Here is a 20324-nt window from a genome sequence, read left to right as displayed (position 1 = left end):
TGCGCAGACTGAGAATGAGCCAGGTTGGAGCAAAAAGGGACATACGTGCCAGGAAGGTGGCTGGGAAGCCTGACTCTAGATGTCTTAACTAGCCCTCCTCTCCTTCCCACTCCATCGTATGAGCCTCACATTTTTTCTCTCTATCTATAGTTTCTATTACAAAATTTTCATGCAGAGGCATAGGTCTTTTCCATTATTTTTCCATTATAATATCTGTGATTATTGATTCTCAGTTACTCCTTGAGAGTGGTGATAATTTATTACTCATCTTTGGAACCCTAGTGTGTAGAACAGCGGCCCCTTCCTAAGAAAGAAAAGATTTGTTGAATGAATGAATGAGTTCTGGAAGGATTTTAGGGAGCAATAATGATATCTTACATCTGCTTATACAGTAGCCCCCCTTATTTTCAGGGGATACATTTGAAGAACCCCCAGTTGATGGCTGGAACTGAGGATAGTACCAAACCCTCTATATATATTACGTTTTTTCGATCTCATAACCCAGAAGGTGACTAAGTGACTAATAGGTAGTGTAGGCAGTGTGAATATGCTGGACCAAGGGTTGGTTCATGTCTCTGTTGGGATGGAGTGGGATGGTGAGAAATTTCAACATGCTGCTTAAAATGACATGCAATTGAAAACTTATGAATTGTTTATTTCTTGAATTTTCCATGTAACATTTTTGGGCCATGTAGTTAATCGTGGATAACAAATCTTGGAAAGCAAAATCTTGAATAAGGAGGGACTACTACATAGGGCTTTTCCAGTTTTTCAAAGAACTTTGATATTCTCATTTGTTTCTCAAAATTATCCTATATTTGGGCTACCCAATCTTTCCTATTTTTACAGATGAAGAAATTGATATTCAAAATTTGTGATAGAAGTGAGTCTAGGTCTCCTAATACTAAAGTGTCATGTTGTACAAAACATACAATTTTAGTCTTTTTTGTTTATATGATTTTAAAGAGTTACAAAAGTAATAGATAAATGTGTTTTTGTTGTAAAACTTCAAGTAATACAGAAATATAAAGAGCAAAATGTAACTTCCCTTGTCCTACTGACACCATTCTTTGTCCTCTGCACTGCTCCTCCTCACCCAGCCTCTACAGTGTGGTATGTATATACATACATAGGATCTGATTTATTATTTATTTATATTATACTTTATGTTCTAGGGTACATGTGCACAACGTGCAGGTTTGTTACATATGTATACATGTGCCATGTTGGTGTGCTGCACCCATTAACTCGTCATTTACATTAGGTATATCTCCTAATGCTATCCCTCCCCCTCCCCCGACCCCACAACAGGCCCTGGTGTGTGATGTTCACCTTCCTGTGTCCAGGTGTTCTCATTGTTCAATTCCCACCTATGAGTGAGAACATGTGGTGTTTGGTTTTCTGTTGTTGCGATAGTTTGCTGAGAATGATGGTTTCCAGCTGCATCCATGTCCCTACAAAGGACATGAACTCATCCTTTTTTATGACTGCATAGTATTCCATGGTGTATATGTGCCACATTTGCTTAATCCAGTCTGTCATTGATGGACATTTGGGTTGGTTCCAAGTCTTCGCTATTGTGAATAGTGCCACAATAAACATATGTGTGCATGTGTCTTTATAGCAGCATGATTTATAATCCTTTGGGTATATACCCAGTAATGGGATGGCTGGGTCAAATGGTATTTCTGGTTCTAGATCCTTGAGGAATCGCCACACTGTCTTCCACACTGGTTGAACTAGTTTACAGTCCCACCAACAGTGTAAAAGTGTTCCTATTTCTCCACATGCTCTCCAGCACCTGTTATTTCCTGACTTTTTAATGATTGCCATTCTAAGTGGTGTGAGATGGTATCTCATTGTGGTTTTAATTTGCATTTCTCTGATGGCCAGTGATGATGAGCATTTTTTCATGTGTCTGTTGGCTGCATAAATGTCTTCTTTTGAGAAGTGTCTGTTCATATCCTTTGTCCATTTTTTGATGGGGGTTTTTTTTTTCTTGCAAATTTGTTTGAGTTCTTTGTAGGTTTTGGTTATTAGCCCTTTGTCAGATGATTAGATTGCAAAATTTTTCTTGCATTCTGTAGATCACCTGTTCACTCTGATGGTAGTTTCTTTTGCTGTGCAGAAGCTCTTTAATTTAATTAGATCCCATTTGTCAATTTGGCTTTTGTTGCCATTGCTTTTGGTGTTTTAGTCATGAAGTCCTTGCCCATGCTTATGTCCTGAATGGTATTGCCTAGGTTTTCTTTTAGGGTTTTTATGGTTTTAGGTCTAACATTTAAGTCTCTAATCCATCTTGAATTAATTTTTGTATAAGGTGTAAAGAAGGGATCCAGTTTCAGATTTCTACTTATGGCTAGCCAGTTTTCCCAGCACCATTTATTAAATAGGGAATCCTTTCCCCATTTCTTGTTTTTGTTAGGTTTGTCAAAGATCAGATGGTTGTAGATGTGTGGTGTTATTTCTGAGGGCTCTCTTCTGTTCCATTGGTCTATATTTCTGTTTTGGTACCAGTACCATGCTGTTTTGGTTACTGTAGCCTTGTAGCATAGTTTGAAGTCAGGTAGCGTGATGCCTCCAGCTTTGTTCTTTTGACTTAGGACTGTCTTGGCAATGAGGGCTCTTTTTTTGTTCCATACGAACTTTAAAGTAGTTTTTTCCAATTCTGTGAAGAAAGTCATTGGTAGCTTAATGGGGATGGCATTGAATCTATAAATTACTTTGGGCAGTATGGACATTTTCACGATATTGATTCTTCCTGTCCATGAGCATGGAATGTTCTTCCATTTGTTTGTGTCCTCTTTTATTTCATTGAGCAGTGGTTTGTAGTTCTCTTTGAAGAGGTCCTTCACATCCCTTGTAAGTTGGATTTCTAGGTATTTTATTGTCTTTGAAGCAATTGTGAATGGGAGTTCACTCATGATTTGACTCTCTGTTATTGGTGTATAAGAATGCCTGTGATTTTTACACATTGATTTTGTATCCTGAGACTTTGCTGAAGTTGCTTATCAGCTTAAGGAGATTTTGGGCTGAGACGATGGGGTTTTCTAAATATACAATCATGTCATCTGCAAACAGGGACAATTTGACTTCCTCCTTTCCTAACTGAATACCCTTTATTTCTTTCTCTTGCCTGATTGCCCTAGCCAGAACTTCCAACACTATGTTGAATAGGAGTGGTGAAAGAAGGCATCCCTGTCTTGTGCCAGTTGTCAAAGGAAATGCTTCCAGTTTTTGCCCATTCAGTATGATATTGGCTGTGGGTTTGTCATAAATAGCTCTTATTATTTTGAGATACGTCCCATCAATACCTAATTGATTGAGCGTTTTTAGCATGAAGGGCTGCTGAATTTTGTCAAAGGCCTTTTCTGCATCTATTGAAATAGTCATGTGGTTTTTATTTTTGGTTCTGTTTATATACTGGATTACGTTTATTGATTTGCATATGTTGAACCAGCCTTGCATCCCAGGGATGAAGCCCACTTGATCATGGTGGATAAGCTTTTTGATGTGCTGCTGGATTCGGTTTGCCAGTATTTTATTGAGGATTTTTGCATTGATGTTCATCAGGGATATTGGTCTAAAATTCTCTTTTTTTGTTGTGTCTCTGTCAGGCTTTGGTATCAGGATGATGTTGGCCTCATAAAATGAGTTAGGGAGGATACCCTCTTTTTCTATTGATTGGAATAATTTCAGAAGGAATGGTACCAGCTCCTCCTTGTACCTCTGGTAGAATTCGACTGTGAATCCGTCTGGTCCTGGACTTTTTTTGGTTGGTAGGCTATTAATATTGCCTCAACTTCAGAACCTGTTATTGGTCTATTCAGGGATTCAAGTTCTTCCTGGTTTAGTCTTGGAAGAGTGTATATGTCCAGGAATTTATCCTTTTCTTCTAGGTTTTCTAGTTTATTTGCATAGAGGTGTTTATAGTATTCTCTGATGGTAGTTTTTATTTCTGTGGGGTTGGTGGTGATATCCCCTTTATCATTTTTTATTGCATCTATTTGATTCTTCTCTCTTTTCTTCTTTATTAGTTTTGCTAGCGGTCTATCAATTTTGTTGATCTTTTCAAAAAACCAGTCCTGGATTCATTGATTTTTTGAAGGTTTTTTGTGTCTGTATCTCCTTCAGTTCTGCTCTGATCTTAGTTATTTCTTGCCTTCTGCTAGCTTTCGAATGTGTTTGCTCTTGCTTCTCTAGTTCTTTTAATTGTGATGTTAAGGTGTCAATTTTAGATCTTTCCTGCTTTCTCTTGTGGGCATTTAGTGCTATAAATTTTCCTCTACACACTGCTTTTAATGTGTACCAGAGGTTCTGGTATGTTGTGTTGTTGTTCTCATTGGTTTCAAAGAACATCTTTATTTCTGCCTTCATTTCATTATGTACCCAGTAGTCATTCAGGAGCAGGTTGTTCAGTTTCCATGTTGTTCAGCAATTTTGATTGAGTTTCTTAATCCTGAGTTCTAGTTTGATTGCACTGTAGTCTGAGAGACAGTTTGTTATAATTTCTGATCTTTTACATTTGCTGAGGAGTGCTTTACTTCCAACTATGTGGTCAATTTTGGAATAAGTGTGATGTGGTGCTGAGAAGAATGTATATTCTGTTGATTTGGGGTGGAGAGTACTTTATATGTCTATTAGGTCTGCTTGGTACAGAGTTGAATTCAATTCCTGGATATTCTTGTTAACTTTCTGTCTCGTTGATCTGTCTAATGTTGACAGTGGGGTGTTAAAGTCTCCCATTATTATTGGGTGCGAGTCTAAGTCTCTTTGCAAGTCTCGAAGGACTTGCTTTATGAATGTGGTGCTCCTGTATTGGGTGCATAAATATTTAGGATAGTTAGCTCTTCTTGTTGAATTGATCCCTTTACCATTATGTAATGGCCTTCTTTGTCTCTTTTGATCTTTGTTGGTTTAAAGTCTGTTTTATCAGAGAGTAGGATTGCAACCCCTGCCTTTTTTTTGTTTTGCATTTGCTTGGTAGATCTTCCTCCATCCCTTTATTTTGAGCCCATGTGTGTCTCTGCACATGAGATGGGTCTCCTAAATACAGCAAACTTATGGGTCTTGACTCTTTATCCAATTTGCCAGTCTGTGTCTTTGAATTGGAACATTTAGCCCATTTACATTTAAGGTTAATATTGTTATGTGTGAATTTGATCCTCTCATTTTGATGTTAGCTGGTTATTTTTCTAATTATTTGATGCAGTTTCTTCCTAGCATCGATGGTCTTTACATTTTGGCATGTTTTTGTAGTGGCTAGTACTGGTTGTTCCTTTCCACGTTTAGTGCTTCCTTTATGATCTCTTGTAGGGCAGGCCTGGTGGTGACAAAATCAGCATTTGCTTGTCTGTAAATGATTTTATTTCTCCTTCAGTTGTGAAACTTAGTTTGGCTGGATATGAAATTCTGGGTTGAAAATTCTTTTCTTTAAGAATGTTGAATATTGGCCCCACTGTCTTCTGGCTTGTAGAGTTTCTTCCAAGAGATTCGCTGTTAGTCTGATGGACTTCCCTTTGTGGGTAACCCGACCTTTCTCTCTGGCTGCCCTTAACATTTTTTCCTTCATTTCAACTTTGGTGAATCTGACAGTTATGTGTCTTGGAGTTGCTCTTCTCAAGGAATATATTTGTGGCATTCTTTGTATTTCTTGAATTTGAATGTTGTCCTGCCTTGCTAGGTTGGGGAAGCTCTCCTGGATGATATCCTGCAGAGTGTTTTCCAACTTGGTTCCATTCTTCCCATCACTTTCAGGTGCAGCAATCAGGCGGAAATTTGATGTTTTTACATAGTCCCACATTTCTTGGAGGCTTTGTTCATTTCTTTTTACTCTTTTTTTCTCTAAACTTCTCTTCTCACTTCATTTCATTCATTTGATCTTCAATCACTGACACCCTTTCTTCCAGTTGATAGAGTCAGTTACTTAAGCTTGTGCATTTGTCATGTAGTTCTCATGTCATGGTTTTCAGTCTATCAGGTTGGTTAAGGACTTCTCTACATTGGTTATTCTAGTTAGCCATTCGTCAAATCTTTTTTCAAGGTTTTTAGTTTCTTTGTGCTGGGTTTGTACTTCCTCCTTTAGCTCTGAGAAGTTTGATCATCTGAAGCCTCCTCCTCTCAACTCGTCAAAGTCATTCTCCATCCAGCTTTGTTCCGTTGCTGGCGAGGAGCTGTGTTCTTTTGGAGGGGGAGAGGCACTCTGGTTTTTAGAATTTCCAGGTTTTCTGCACTGCTTTTTCCCCATCTTTGTGGTTATATCTACCTTTGATCTTTGATGATGGTGACATACAGATGGGGTTTTGGTGTGGATGTCCTTTCTGTTTGTTATTTTTCCTTCTAACAGTCAGTACCCTCAGCTGCAGGTATGTTGGAGTTTGCTGGAGGTCCACTCCAGACCCTGTTTGCCTGGGTATCAGCAGCAGAGGCTGCAGAAGAGTGAATACTTCTGAACAGCAGATGTTGCTGTCTGATCGTTCCTCTGGAAGCTTCGTCTCAGAGGTGTACCCGGCCGTGTGAGGTGTGAGGTGTCAGTCTGCCCCTAGTGGGGGATGTCTCCCAGTTAGGCTACTTGGGGGTCAGGGATCCAGTCTGTCTGTTCTCAGATCTCAAACTCTGTGCTAGGAGAACCAGTACTCTCTTCAAAGCTGTCAGACAGGGACATTTACATCTGCAGAGGTTTCTGTTGTCTTTTGTTTGGCTATGCCCTGTCCCCAGAGGTGGAGTCTACAGAAGCAGGCAGGCCTCCTTGAGCTGCGGTGGGCTCCACCCTGTTCGAGCTTCCTGGCTGCTTTGTTTACCTACTTAAGCCTCAGGAATGGTTGGCGCCCCTCCCCCAGCCTCATTGCCGCCTTGCAGTTAGATCTCAGACTGCTGTGCTAGCAATGAAGGAGGCTCTGTGGGCGTGGGAACCTCTGAGCCAGGCGTGGGGTGTAATCTCATGGTGTGCCGTTTGCTAAGACCCTTGGTAAAGCACAGTATTAGGGTGGGAGTGACCCGATTTTCCAGGTGTTGTGTGTCATGGTTTCCCTTGGTTAGGAAAGGGGGTTCCCTTCCCCCTTGTGCTTCCCAGATGAGGTGATGCCTCGCCCTGCTTTGGCTCTCGCTTGTTGGGCTGCACCCACTGTCCTGCACCCACTGCCTGACATGCCCCAGGGAGATGAACTTGGTACCTCAGTTGGAAATGCAGAAATCACCTGTCTTCTGTGTTGCTCACGCTGGGAGCCGGAGGCTGGAGCTGTTTCTATTCGGCCATCTTGGCATCACCCCTGTATCTTCTGATTTAACATTTAATAATATATTTTGGAATCTCTTCCATGTTAGACATTCAAGTCCACCTAATTTTCCAACAGCTGCTTAGATTTCCAAGTATATGGGCATACCATATATATATATATTTTTTTAAAAAATTGCTTCTCTATTTATTGCATTTGAGGTTGTTTGCAACTTTCAATTTTTACAAACAGTGCAACATTTCGGATCCTTGTACATACATTTAATGTACGTGTACAACAATTTCTGTAGGATATGATTTTTATTTCGTCTAAGGAGGAATTCAACTGCAAATGGCTGATTGCATTTGTGTTTGTTGGTTTTCTTTGTTAAGAAGTTCTTGCTTATTTTCAGTCTAGAACTCCTTTTTAGCAATTTAAGCTCGTTTATCTTGTAGGTAGTTTTACCTCCCCTCACAGGATTCAGTGATGGCACATACTGCTTTGTGTCCTAAGAGTAGGAGAGATATTACAGTTTGAGAGAGAAAGAGCATTTTTGGTTTTTCTTCTCCATACCTCACGGCAGAAACTGCTGAATGTCCCAACAACCCAGTGTTATTCACCTACATGTTCTGTACTAACAACTCAGATTTTGTTTGGGGCTATACTGGAACAGTGTAGGCTGGCACAGTGGCTCATGCCTGTAATCCCAGCACTTTGAGAGGCCTAGGCAGGATCACTTGAACTCAGGAGTTTGAGAACAGCCTGGGCAACATGGTGAAACCCCATTTCTACTAAAAATACAAAAATTAGTCTGGCATAGTGGTGGGGGCCTCTAGTCCCAGCTACTCGGGAGGCTGAGGTAGAAGGATTGCTTGAGCTTGGGAGGTAGAGGTTGTAGTGAGCTGGGATCATACCACTGTATTCCAGCCTAGGCAACAGAATGAGACCCTGTCTCAAAAAGAAACAAACAAACAAACTCAGAGAAACTAGATTTCCAAGGCTTTCTTACAGAGTAACAGAATTCTTGCCATTGGGATGTAAGTCCAGGAATGCTATTCTTTTCCTGAACAAAAGGGAAGGTTCAGTAGGCGCATATCTTTACCTTTGGTCTTTTGCCTTTCCCCTTCCCTGGAAGAAAGATTCAGTGACTGGGGGTTAAGCAGTCATCTTATGCCAATGAATGCAAAAGCCACATGCTAAAAGGGTGGAAGAGCCAGAAGTTAGAAGAAGCCTGGATCCTTTCTGATTCCTTGCACACCTGCTCCCATCATGGTGGGGTTGCCTCTGAATTTCTGGTTGTGTAAGAAAAATAAACCATAATTTGTGAAGACAGTGTAGTCAAATTTCTATTGCATGCCACCAAACTCAGATCTAATGGTCATACCTTAGTTGTTGAACAAACATGACTCTGCCCAAGTGAGTGAGTTATCTAAAGAATTATTATTTTTTAAAATTATACTTTAAGTTCTAGGGTACATGTGCACAACGTGCAGGTTTGTTACATATGTATACATGTGCCATGTTGGTGTGCTGCACCCATTGACTTGTCATTTAAAATTCTTATCTCTGACCTTCAGAATCATGTGTTCCATGTCAAAGGCTTAAGTTTTAAAAAAAATTCTTGGCTGGGCAGGGTGGCTTATGCCTGTAATCCCAGCACTTTGGGAGGCCGAGGCAGACAGATCACGAGGTCAAGAGATCGAGACCATCCTGGCCAATACAGTGAAACCCTGTGTCTACTAAAAATACAAAAATTAGCTGGATGTGGTGGTGTGCACCTGTAGTCCCAGCTACTTGGGAGGCTGAGGCAGAAGAATCACTTGAACCTGGGAGGCAGAGTTTGCAGTAAGTTGAGATCATGGCACTGCACTCTAGCCTGGTGACACAGCAAGGCTCTGTCTCAAAAAAAAAAAAAAATATATATATATATATACACACACACACACATACACACACACACACGCACACACACACACATATTCTTTTTTGTTGCTTATTTTGCTTGTTAGTTTTTAAGGTAATTATTTTTTGAACTACCATACAAAAAATTAAAAATATCCTCAGGATCATAACAAGCACTTGTGCCTGCTTAGTGAGATTTTTATTGTTTGTTTGTTTCTTTGTCTTTGGCACTGGGCCTTCTGTTCTATGGGAAACTGCATGTAAAACTTCTAACATGGGAGGGCCCTTTTTCTCAGGAGCCCAGGAGGAAGACAGTGTCACAAGCCTTGTCAGGTTGTTATCTTTAGAGCATATAGAGTGGATTCTTTCCTCCTGGTACCAGGTTTGAAGTGGGGTGGTGGAGGGGCTGTCAAATGACAATAATGTAATATTGTTTAAAATAAATATTTAATCAAAGTAAAAGCATGTGGGAGAAACATCTCTTTCACTTTGTTGACAGGTTGAATTTGCTTTCATTTAAAAAAAAGTTTGAAAGTCCTTGATACTACATACTTTGAAGTGATTAATCCACTGGAGTCATTACCTTCCTGAGTCATTGAGAGAGGAATGAGTGTGTTTGGGTGGAGTGGGAATTACTGGAAAATGGTGTGGGAGTTGAAATGAAAAAGTTTGGCATATATTATACATTTGGAAAAGAAGGATGTGTCAGTTTCCTGGGGCTGCCATAAGAACAGACTGGGTGGCTTAAAACGACAAACATTTGCTGTCTAACAGCTCTGAAGTCCAGAAGTCCCGAGCGGGCTGCCAACAGGGCCATGCTCCCTCTGAAACCTGCAGGGCTTCCTTCTTTGCCTCTTCCTAGCCTTTGATGGTGTGCCAACAATCTTTGGCAATTCTTGGTAAGTGGATATATTACTCTAACCCTCTGTCTTCACATAGCATTCTCCCTGTGCATCTTCACATCATCTTTCCTCTGTGTTTATCTATCTCTGTGCCCAAATTTCCTCTTTTTTGAGACTGAGTCTTGCTATGTCACCCAGGCTGGAGTACAGTGGCATGATCTTGGCTCACTGCAACCTCTGCCTCCTGTGTTCAAGCGATTCTCCTGCCTCAACCTCCCAAGTATCTGGGATTACAGGTGTGCACCACCATGCCTGGCTAATTTTTGTATTTTTAGTAGAGATGGGGTTTTGCTATGTTGGCCAGGCTGGTCTTGAACTTCTGACCTCAAGTGATCCACCCACCTCGGCCTCCCAAAGTGCTGGGGTTACAGGCGTGAACCACCGCGTCCAGTCTCTCTTCTTTTATTAAATAAGACCACCACCATATTGGATGAGGGTTTACCCCCAATGACTTCATTTTGACTCAGTTACTTCTCCTCTCCTAAAAGGGTACTTGTGATTGTGTTTAGGGCTCACATGGATAATACATCTCAAGATTCTTAATCTTACCTGCAAAGTCTTGGTCATAGAAGGTGACATTTACAGATTCCAGGAATTAGGACCTGATATTGTTGGGTGCCATCACTTAGCCGATTGTAAGTCCTATGCGTGACAGACATGCAGCTACATCCTGGCATCAGGTATCCCCTCCACACTGGGCTGCCTGTCTTTCGGATAGGCCTTTGCCCCAGTGGGTGAACACTCTCCTTGTTATTACAAAGGCCCCTCCCATTCTCCATGGCCAGTGGCATGATAGCAGGAAGAACTTTGGAGACTGGTCTTCATGCTGTCAGAGATCTCTGATCTTAACAAAGCCGCACTTAGCAATAAATGGCAGACCAGAGAATCTTGGCTAATTGCCCAGAGGTGCACTGAGGGGTGTGTGTATGAGCGTGGTGGCATCACTGCATCCTTGTTAAAGAGCCACATTTTCTCCCACCAACTTTAGAACTTGGCTTTTGCTCTGGACTCAGGGACAGCAGAGCACTGACTATGGGTAGAGGCTCACAAAAACCTCATTCTAACTGAGGTCCCTCTTACCTCTCAACAATAGAGTGTAGTATCCTTTCCTCAAGGTTCTGGTACCCCTGGAGTTCCACTGCCTGAAGGCCATAGGAGGGAGAAGGAAGCCACAGACTGGGCTCAGGATTTCTTGCTATAGCTCAGTAGAGTAAATTATTAGTTCAGTGCTATATTCTATGTAGGGCACTGAGGAAGGTTTTGCTTGGCTTTGAAGTCTTCCTTGAGACCTATTATATCTCGCTAAAAGCCTCAGGGAACATTTTATTCCCCCATCTTGATCCCTGGGATTTGGCTATGCTGTTTGCTATTGATAAGGCTTTGGGAAAATAGTGTAATTTAACAAAGGTTATTGGTTTTACTCTCCTGGTGCTTCTTTAATTAGGCTGCTGACACCATGGAAGGCAGGGTTTTGACATTCAGAACAAGGGTTAGAGCTGTAGTTAGATCCAAACTTTGAGTCACTAAGGATCTAGGAGGTAACTTTTCTGTACCCAATTAGCATTTAAATTTGAATTAGTCAACGTGGCTCTTAGTATGAAGAATTTTACCTTCATTTACCTTTTCCAAACAGGAACTACAGTGGCACAAAGAGTTATCAATATATTAACAAAAATGTAGTTAATAGTAAAACACATTTTACTTCTTGTCTTGCTTTATTAATAGTTCTTAGTCCCTGTATACATTATTCTGAACCTGTCTTTATTCTCCATCTCTCCTCAGTCCCAGGAAAGTCACTTAATCCCTTGCCCTGGGCTATGTTTACTTTGTAGTTAATACCCCTTGATTCATTAGGTTGAGGGCAGATGTATTGTCTTCGGAGGTTGGCTACATCTCCCCAGGTGTATCCTTTTTGAGTTCATTGTGCTTGGTTGTTGCCTTACTGCATTCTTAACACTGATTTCCATTTGGGAAATGTAACCAGTGAAGACATTGAGAATGGTATATGAACATCAGCTGCGATCAGGCTATGATCCTGTGACACTGGTGCTTTACCTCTGACAAAAGGCAGTGACCACAATAAATAAGTGAACAGATGGAATTATCTCTGTTTTAAGCTCTCTTCCTAATAGTTTTAAAATCATTGGCATCTACTATTGCAAGCAAACTCAAGCACCCAGAAAATCACTGGCCAAAGTGCAGGTGAATGTTAATAGGAGACTCTGAAACTGTTGATCTGGCTCTAAGTTGAGAGATGGTTTTTCTGTGGACCCAGGTACTCATAGTTGTAATGCTGCTGAAGAATCACAAGCACTTGCTATATATAACATAACCTTTTTTTTGTCATTGTTGATAAAATTGTTCCTAAGTTTTTGTGATGGAATAAATACGTTTCATGTTTGCCATGCCAGACCCCTATTGACTTCTATAGGGATGGTACCATGTTTGGGAGGCCAAAGAGGAGACCCAGAGCCAGTGAATGAGACACAGAGTTTATCGAGGGGACTTACACATTACTTCTTTTTTTTTTCTCTCCTAAGATGGAGTCTCACTCTGCCACCAGGCTGGAGTGCTGTGGAGTGATCTTGGTTCACTGCAACCTCTGCCTCTCGGGTTCAAGCAATTCTCCTGCCTCAGCCTCCTGAGTAGCTGGGATTACAGGTGCACACCACTACTCCTGGCTAGTTTTTGTATTAAATTTCTGTATTTTTAGTAGAGACGGGGATTCACCATGTTGGCCAGGCTGGTCTCAAACTCCTGACTTTGTGATCCACCCACCTCGGCCTCCCAAAGTGCTGGGATTACAGGTTTGAGCCACCGTGCCCTGCCCACATTACTTTTTTACAAACAGTAGTGGTTCTCCTATCCAGTAGCAGCAGGCTGGACAGGAGAACTGCTACTGTTTGTAAAAAGCATGCAGTTTATATAGCATTTTCACTTAGCACCCTCCCCTGAGCAGCCTCCACTGGCAATCTTCATTTAATCCAAAACAAAGGGCCTTGATCCCCTGTATGGCCTGTGTTCCATGGGATGGGCTGGGGTTCAGATGTTCCTCATAGATAAGGAATGAAACTCAGGGTTGGCCACTCCTAAATTCCTTAGGTTGGAATTCCAAACACACATTCTTCTTAGACCATAGCGTCATTCTCAGGGTATGCGTACCTTATTGCTATCAGGTGCATCTGCCATACAATGATGTCAAAAGAAAAGAATCTAAGTGACTGAACTAGAGGTGGTGTGTCAAGGGGCACCTGAAGACTGAAGACCAGATCACTGCCCAACTGAAGCAGAGTCAGGGTTTTGATTGGGTAGGGAAAGGTTGAAAGTTCAGTCATTAAAACAACTTACTGTTTTAAAAGTTTTTATCATTTATTTGTTTTTTTTTTGTTGTTGTTGAGACGGAGTCTCACGCTGTTGCCCAGGCTGGAGTGCAGTGGCGCGATCTCGGCTCACTGCAAGCTCCGCCTCCCAGGTTCCCGCCATTCTCCTGCCTCAGCCTCCTGAGTAGCTGGGACTACAGGCGCCCGCCACCGCGCCCGGCTAATTTTTTGTATTTTTAGTAGAGACGGGGTTTCACTGTGGTCTCGATCTCCTGACCTTGTGATCCGCCCGCCTCGGCCTCCCAAAGTGCTGGGATTACAGGCTTGAGCCACCGCGCCCGGCCTATTTGTTTTTTTTAAGCTACACCTGTTGGAATGGGAACTTGTGGTTTTAACAGGCAGTCGTTTTAACAGAAACTTGCAGTTTAGGACTGTTCTTGCTTTCACGTTCCTTGCTTGGAGGCATAGCCATTGCAACAATATTTCCGAGGTCTTTTTTTTGGTGAGTCTTGTGGCTAGTTGAAGTACGTAGGAGTGGGAGAGAGAGGAAAAAACCAACAAGGCAGAGACTGGGATGATTTACTCTGTTGACAACAGAGTAAAGGGCATATTCTGCAAAGGGCACTAATGCTTCCAGTCCTTTCCCACTTTAGCATTTTTTGAGAACTGCAAGGACACATGATTAACCTCAAGTGAATTCCATGTGTTGAAAGCTATAAATAAATTTGCTAAACTCAACTGTTGAGATTGAAGAATTTGGTAAATTTAGACATACCCAGTCTCTCTTTACTTAAGAACAGAGATAGTAAGTCAGCCCAGCCTAATGCAGCTGAAGGTGTTCAGTAACATTTATTGAAAACCTTCTTTGTGCCAGGCACTTTACATATATCTTAAAGATGGCTTAGGCTGGGCATCCTGGGTCATGTCTGTAATCCCAGCACTTTGGGAGGCCGAGGTGGATTACTTGAGCTCAGGAGTTCAAGACCAGTGTGGACAACATGGCAAAACCCTGTCTCTACAAAAAAACACAAAAATTAGCCAGGTGTGGTGGCACATGCCTGTAGTCCCAGCTACTTGGGGGGCTGAGGTGGGAGGGTCACTTAAGCCTGGGAGGTTGAGGCTGCAGTGAGTCATGTTTCTGCCACTGCACTCCAGCCTGGGTGAGAAAGCGAGACCCTATCTTAAAACAAACAAAAAAGATGGTGTATCTACAAAGTAAAAAGTCTGAGGTTTAAATTTTTGAATATATATTCTACTCAGGTGTAAATGGAACAAATGATTTTGGAGTGATTGTGAATGGTCATTTTTACCTCCAGATGGCACTCATGTTGCTCATGGCCCAGTTTCAATGCTGTGTTGGATAAAATTTATAGTACTCTATAAGTTATTTCACAATTTATGGACTTATTTTCATGTAGTTTTGACAATCCTATTGCATGTCTTTCAGTTCCAAGAGTTATGCCCCCTCTGGGCTTGGCTGGATATTACTTTGTCAGTGGGCTGGCAGTGGAAGTTGGGGGCCCTGGTTCCCTCTTTATATAACCTGTATCCCTGATGATATGCATTTACTAGAGATTCTCTGTCCAAGCAATTGTTGTCTTCTGAAGAGATCATAAGATCGATGACACACATTTATTCTTCTGTTGTCATTGTCTAAAACATAGAAAAAATTCTTCTTAGTCTGCCTCCAGAACTAGTATGATGAACCGTAAACATTAAAAAATTTAGTCTCATTGCTTTATGGTCATTTTGGATGAAAAAGACAAGTAGTTTTAACAAGCTTTGTTGTCCACATTATTTATTGGCTTTAACTGTGAATTTAGCTGTTCTCAATCATCAACTTCTTTCTTTAAAGGAAAAAAATTCCCATTACTTAGGATAGACAAAAGGATATAAGAAGGAATGTCCACAGTGTTTTCTGCCTCAGCAGGTACGATTGTTGGAATAAGAATATAAGCACCTAAAGGGGCTACTTTGAAGATCATGGGTTTGTGAAAAACCACTCTGCTGTGAATGAGAAGGCATGTGTGCATAACATAAATCAGAGGTGTTGTGTCACAGCGCAATGTCAAGGCCAGGAAGCAAGTATGATGGGTGGAATTACTGTCTTTGGTTTTAGTAAACTCTGGCTTTGGGAGAGGGAGACAAGGAGGTAGAAGATGGAGCAGAGAAGAAACAATTATCTCTTAGGATTAAGACTATCCAGGTATAGCTATGATGGTTCAGCACCATATCTGCAAATTTGCACATGCGAGCTGTGTTCATATTTGTGGTGTTTTTTTTTTTTTTTTTTTTTTTTTTTTTTTGTTTTGTTTTGAGACAGAGTCACTTCGTCGCCCAGGCTGGAGTGCAGTTCAGTGGCGTGATCTTGCCTCACTGCAGCCTCCACCTTCTGGGTTCAAGCGATTATCCTGCCTCAGCTTCTTGAGTATCTGGGAATACAGGCACATGCCACCACACCTGGCTAATTTTTGTATTTTTAGTAGAAATGGTGTTTGGCCATGTTGCCCAGGCTGGTATTGAACTCCTGTCCTAAAGCGATCTGCCCATCTCAGCTGCTCAGAGTGCTGGGATTACAGGTGTGAGCTACCACACCCTTCACAGTGTTTCTATTTGAATTTAGTAAAATTGAAGAACTTGAATGAGAGGAGCTATTTTGCCCCATAGCAAACTGATTTAAAGAACTACTTTTATAAATGCTATTTGTTTTTATTTCTTTTTTTTTTTTTTTTTTTTTTTTTAATTTTTTTGAGACAGAGTGTTGCTCTGTCACCCAGGCTCGAGTGCAGTGCAGTAGCGTGATCTTGGCTCACTGCACCCTTCGCCTCCCAGGTTCAAGTGATTCTCCTGCCTCAGCCTCTCGAGTAGCTGGGACTGCAGGTGTGTGCTACCACACGTGACTAATTTTTTCTATTTTTTAGTAGAGATGGGTTTCCCCATGTTGACCAGGCTGGTGTCGAACTCCTGACCTCAGGTAATCTGCCTGCCTTGGCCTCCCAAAGTGCTGGGATTACAGGCGTGAGCCACTATGCCCAGTTATTTTTATTTCTTGATCTCTAAAATAAATGAATCTCAGGCATGAAATGTAGATTGAAAACACTGTTGATCATTACAGCATTTTTGTTGTTGTTTTTTAATTCTTAGCACGTGAAATCTGAATGACTACTCTATCAGGAAAAATCATGTAAGCTCTGGCTTTGTGATTCTTAGCCACATACCTATATGAGAACTCTAAGCACTGGGTCTGGGGAGGGCATTTTAACTGAAGCATTTGCTTTTCATGGGGTCTAGTTATTCAGATGTCTTTGCTTTCATTGTTTTCTGTCTCCTGGTAAGTACCACGGAGGCTGCAAATCCCCCTTCTAGTCTGTATGAAAGGGTGTAGGGTAAACGCACCTGATAGCGATAATTTAATCATACCCTTAGACTAACCCTGTATGGCAGATGCACCTGAATGTGTGCTGCTGCGCTCGGGAATCTGGGAGCGGCCAAATTGGAGATTCCTTCCTTTTCTACGATTAACATCTGAGTACCCCCGACCCTCACCTCTGTCCTGTCCCATGGAACACAGGCCAAACAGAGGATTGAGGCCCTGAGGTTTGGGTTAAATGAAGGTTGCCAGGTGGAGGTTGTTAGGGGAAGGGTGTTAAGTGAAAAATGTTATAGAAACTGCGTGCTGTTTGCAGGTGGTTGCAGATACCTGGTTCCAATTGTTAAAAAGTTCAGCCGGAGACTTCCTTCTACCTGAGGCGTTCTCCCGGTACTCCTCTGGCCGCCCTCCCGAAGGATCCCCGTGGCGCCAGGCAGGAATGTCCTGCTTGGGGGCCCAGTGAGCTCCCAGGGCCTTTCCCACTACTTCCTCTACTCCTGTATTTCTCTCGACTCTCTAAACGGACTCAGCCCCAGGTAAGGTCGGAAACTTCTCTCGCAAACTAGACCTTCCTTTTCCCCAGTGGAGGTGTGTGTTCCCGAATGGAGGGTTCCCTTTCCCACTTCCACAGTTGGGGCACTCAGTATTTGGGGTGTCTCCCGGGTCCTGCAGGAGCAGTCCGCTTCCTTCAGAGGGTCTGTGGGTCCTCTTGGGATTCCTGGTTTGTTCTTGCAGTTGCTCTGGAGCTAAAATTCACAATGCAAGCCTCTGCATGCTGCTCTGTCCGTTTGAGTTAGAGCTGCAATCTAGTCCTGCCTTCCATCTGCCATGATGATTGCTGGAATCGTGAGCCAATTGTTAAACACAGCCTTCATTTAAAAAGTAAATTATAGAAGCTTCTAGTCAAATAAATTATATTGAGAACAAAAGGTGATACTTAAAACTCATCACTTTCTAATTATTCTACTACATTTTTCTGTTATCCATATTCACAAGGTTTATATGAAACTTATTATTTGTGTGCCCACTGAAATTCATGTTGAAATTGAATCCTCCATGTGTAATGGGCCTTCAAGAGCTAATTAGGTCATGAGGATGGAGACCTTATGAATGACATTAGTGCCTTTATGAAAAGAAGCTAGAGTGCTAGCTAGCTCTCTTTCCAGCACGTAAGGATGCAAGGAGAATTTGGCAGTCTGCAACCTGGAAGAGGCCCTCACCAGAACCTGAGCCTGCTGTCACCCTGATCTCGGATTTCCAGCCTCTGGAACTGTGAGAAATAAATTTCTGCTGTTTATAATCCTCCCTGTCTATGATGCTTTGTTGTAGCAGCCTGAACTGCCCAAGATTATTTACTGTATTGTCGACTCTGTCTGGTGGAATTACTATATAATGGTGTGCTCCTGTACATCTCTTCTCAGCTCCAGAGGTCAGTGACTTCACATTGACAGCTTAAAATCAGCCATGGTAGGAGGGCTTATATTACAAAAAATCAGCAAATGTTACACATCAGGCCTTCTCCCTCAACACCTCACTCACTGAGCCAGACACACTTACTATTCTTCAATAGTTCCTCCTCGCAATAGGGTCCTCGCTATCTCTCCAGTGTCATTTCCTTCTAGTCCCTTCTGCATTGAAATGTATATTCCTGTGGACTGGATGAATGACTTGGCATATCCTTGGTGTGGATGTTGTTTCATGCCCCATGTCTTCATTTCAAAGGTCCTTCTTTTCCTTGTCTACTTACGTGATTTGTTTTCAAAATCTACCTTAGAGGCCATCTCTGCTGAAGTCTTGCCTCCTCTTTCCAGAATTAGCCTTTTTCTCTTCTCAACCAGCTCTGAATTGTGTGTAGTTACCTTTTATTTATTTTTTTTGAGTCGGAGTTCCGTTCTTGTTGCCCAGGCTGAAGTGCAATGGCGCAATCTCGGAGCACTGCAACCTCCGCCTCCTGGGTTCAAGCAATTCTCCTGCCTCAGCCTCTGGAGTAGCTGGGATTACAGGCTTGTGCTACCACACCCGGCTAATTTTGTATTTTTAGTAGAGATGGGGTTTCTCCTTGTTGGTCAGGCTGGTCTCAAACTCCCACCCTCAGGGGATCTGCCTGCCTCGGCCTCCCAAAGTGGTGGGATTACAGGTGTGAGCCACCACGCCTGGCCGTGTACTTACTTTATTATTGTACTTTCCCCACATTGAGCTGTGATAATTGTTTGCAAACTTTTTCCTGCTACATATGGTTGTTGTCTATGAAGATGCATCTATGTATTCTCAGTGTCTGAATCAATGCCTGGCGTATACAGCAGGCATACCTTCTTAGAGATGTCTGGAGAGAGTCTAACAAGTAAATAAGCTAAGATAGGGACTGTTATGGGCTGAACTGTGCTCCCCTCAAATTCACATGTTGAAGTCCTAACCCTCAGTACCTTAGAATGTGACTGTATTTGGAGATAGGGCATTTAAAGCAGTAGTTAAGATAACATGAGGTCATATGCATGGGCCCTACTCCAATAGAACTGGTATCCTTATAAGAAGAGATTGGGACACAGACACATACAATGGGAAGACTGTGAAGACAAGAAGATGGCCATCTACAAGCCAAGGCATATGAGGCTTCAGAAGAAGTCAATCCTGCAGACATCTTGATCTAAGACTGCTAGCCTCCAAAATCATGGGAAAATAAATTTCTGTTGGTTTAGGCTGGGAGTGGTGGCTCACGCCTGTAATCCACCCACCTTGGCCTCCCAAGGTGCTAGGATCACCTGAGGTCAGAAGTTTGAGACCAGCCTGGCCAATGTGGTGAAACCCTGTCTCTACTTAAAAAAAAAAAAAAAAAAAAAAAAAAGCAAAAATACAAAATACAAAATTTACCAGGAGTGGTGGTGAGTACCTGTAATCCCAGCTATTCAGGAGACTGAGGCAGGAAAATTGCTTGAGCCTGGGAGGCAGAGGTTGCAGTGAGCCAAGACTGCACCACTGCACTCCAGCCTGGGCGACAGAGCGAAACTCCGTCTCAAAACAAAACCCCAAAAACTGTTGGTTAAGCTACCCAGTCTCTGGTCCTTCGTGATGGCAGCCCTAGGAAATGAATACAGAAACCATATATAGAGAAGAGGTTTATGAGAGTGGCAATAGGGCATGGTGTGCAGCCCGTGGAGTCTGGTAAACCTTGGCCAAACCCTAGATATGCCACTTGCAAGTGTATAACCCTGGTAAGCTTACTTAAATTCTCTAAACTCAGGTTTATTGTATGTAAAATGAGGATAATAACATCTCAGGATAATCTAGGCTATTTTTTTATTTAACACCGTTTACTATATGCCATACTCTGCTCTAAGCATTTTATAAATATTGAGGATTAAACAGGAATTATGTAATGTGTATAGCACGGTGTCTAGAACATAGTAACTGTACAACAAGCATCTGTCATTCATATGAGCTCTATATGAAATACTTTCGGAAAAAATTCACAAATATTTCTCTAGAAAATTAAGACTGTTGTTTAGCAACTACCACGGTCTCTAATAGTTAAAGCACAGTATGTTAACGATGGATAATTGTCAGTATTTTTCTAGAAATAGTTTTTCTATTAAATGTGTAATTTAAAAAGTTTTAAATT

The 20324-nt window shown here is 41.9% G+C and overlaps 1 long non-coding RNA gene across 1 annotated transcript; it reads left to right on the top strand.

Annotated features, from left to right (window-relative positions):
• Window positions 1-17108: 17108 nt before the first annotated feature.
• Window positions 17109-18005, top strand: LOC114679560 (uncharacterized). The gene is made up of 2 exons (XR_003731576.2): window positions 17109-17244; window positions 17875-18005. It is a non-coding gene; the product is annotated as an uncharacterized LOC114679560 (long non-coding RNA).
• The last annotated feature ends 2319 nt before the right edge of the window (window positions 18006-20324 follow it).

Source organism: Macaca mulatta, chromosome 7 (assembly GCF_049350105.2).
Source record: "Macaca mulatta isolate MMU2019108-1 chromosome 7, T2T-MMU8v2.0, whole genome shotgun sequence".
Classification (NCBI taxonomy): Eukaryota; Metazoa; Chordata; class Mammalia; order Primates; family Cercopithecidae; genus Macaca; species Macaca mulatta.
This window is presented reverse-complemented; position numbering and strand designations above follow the sequence as displayed.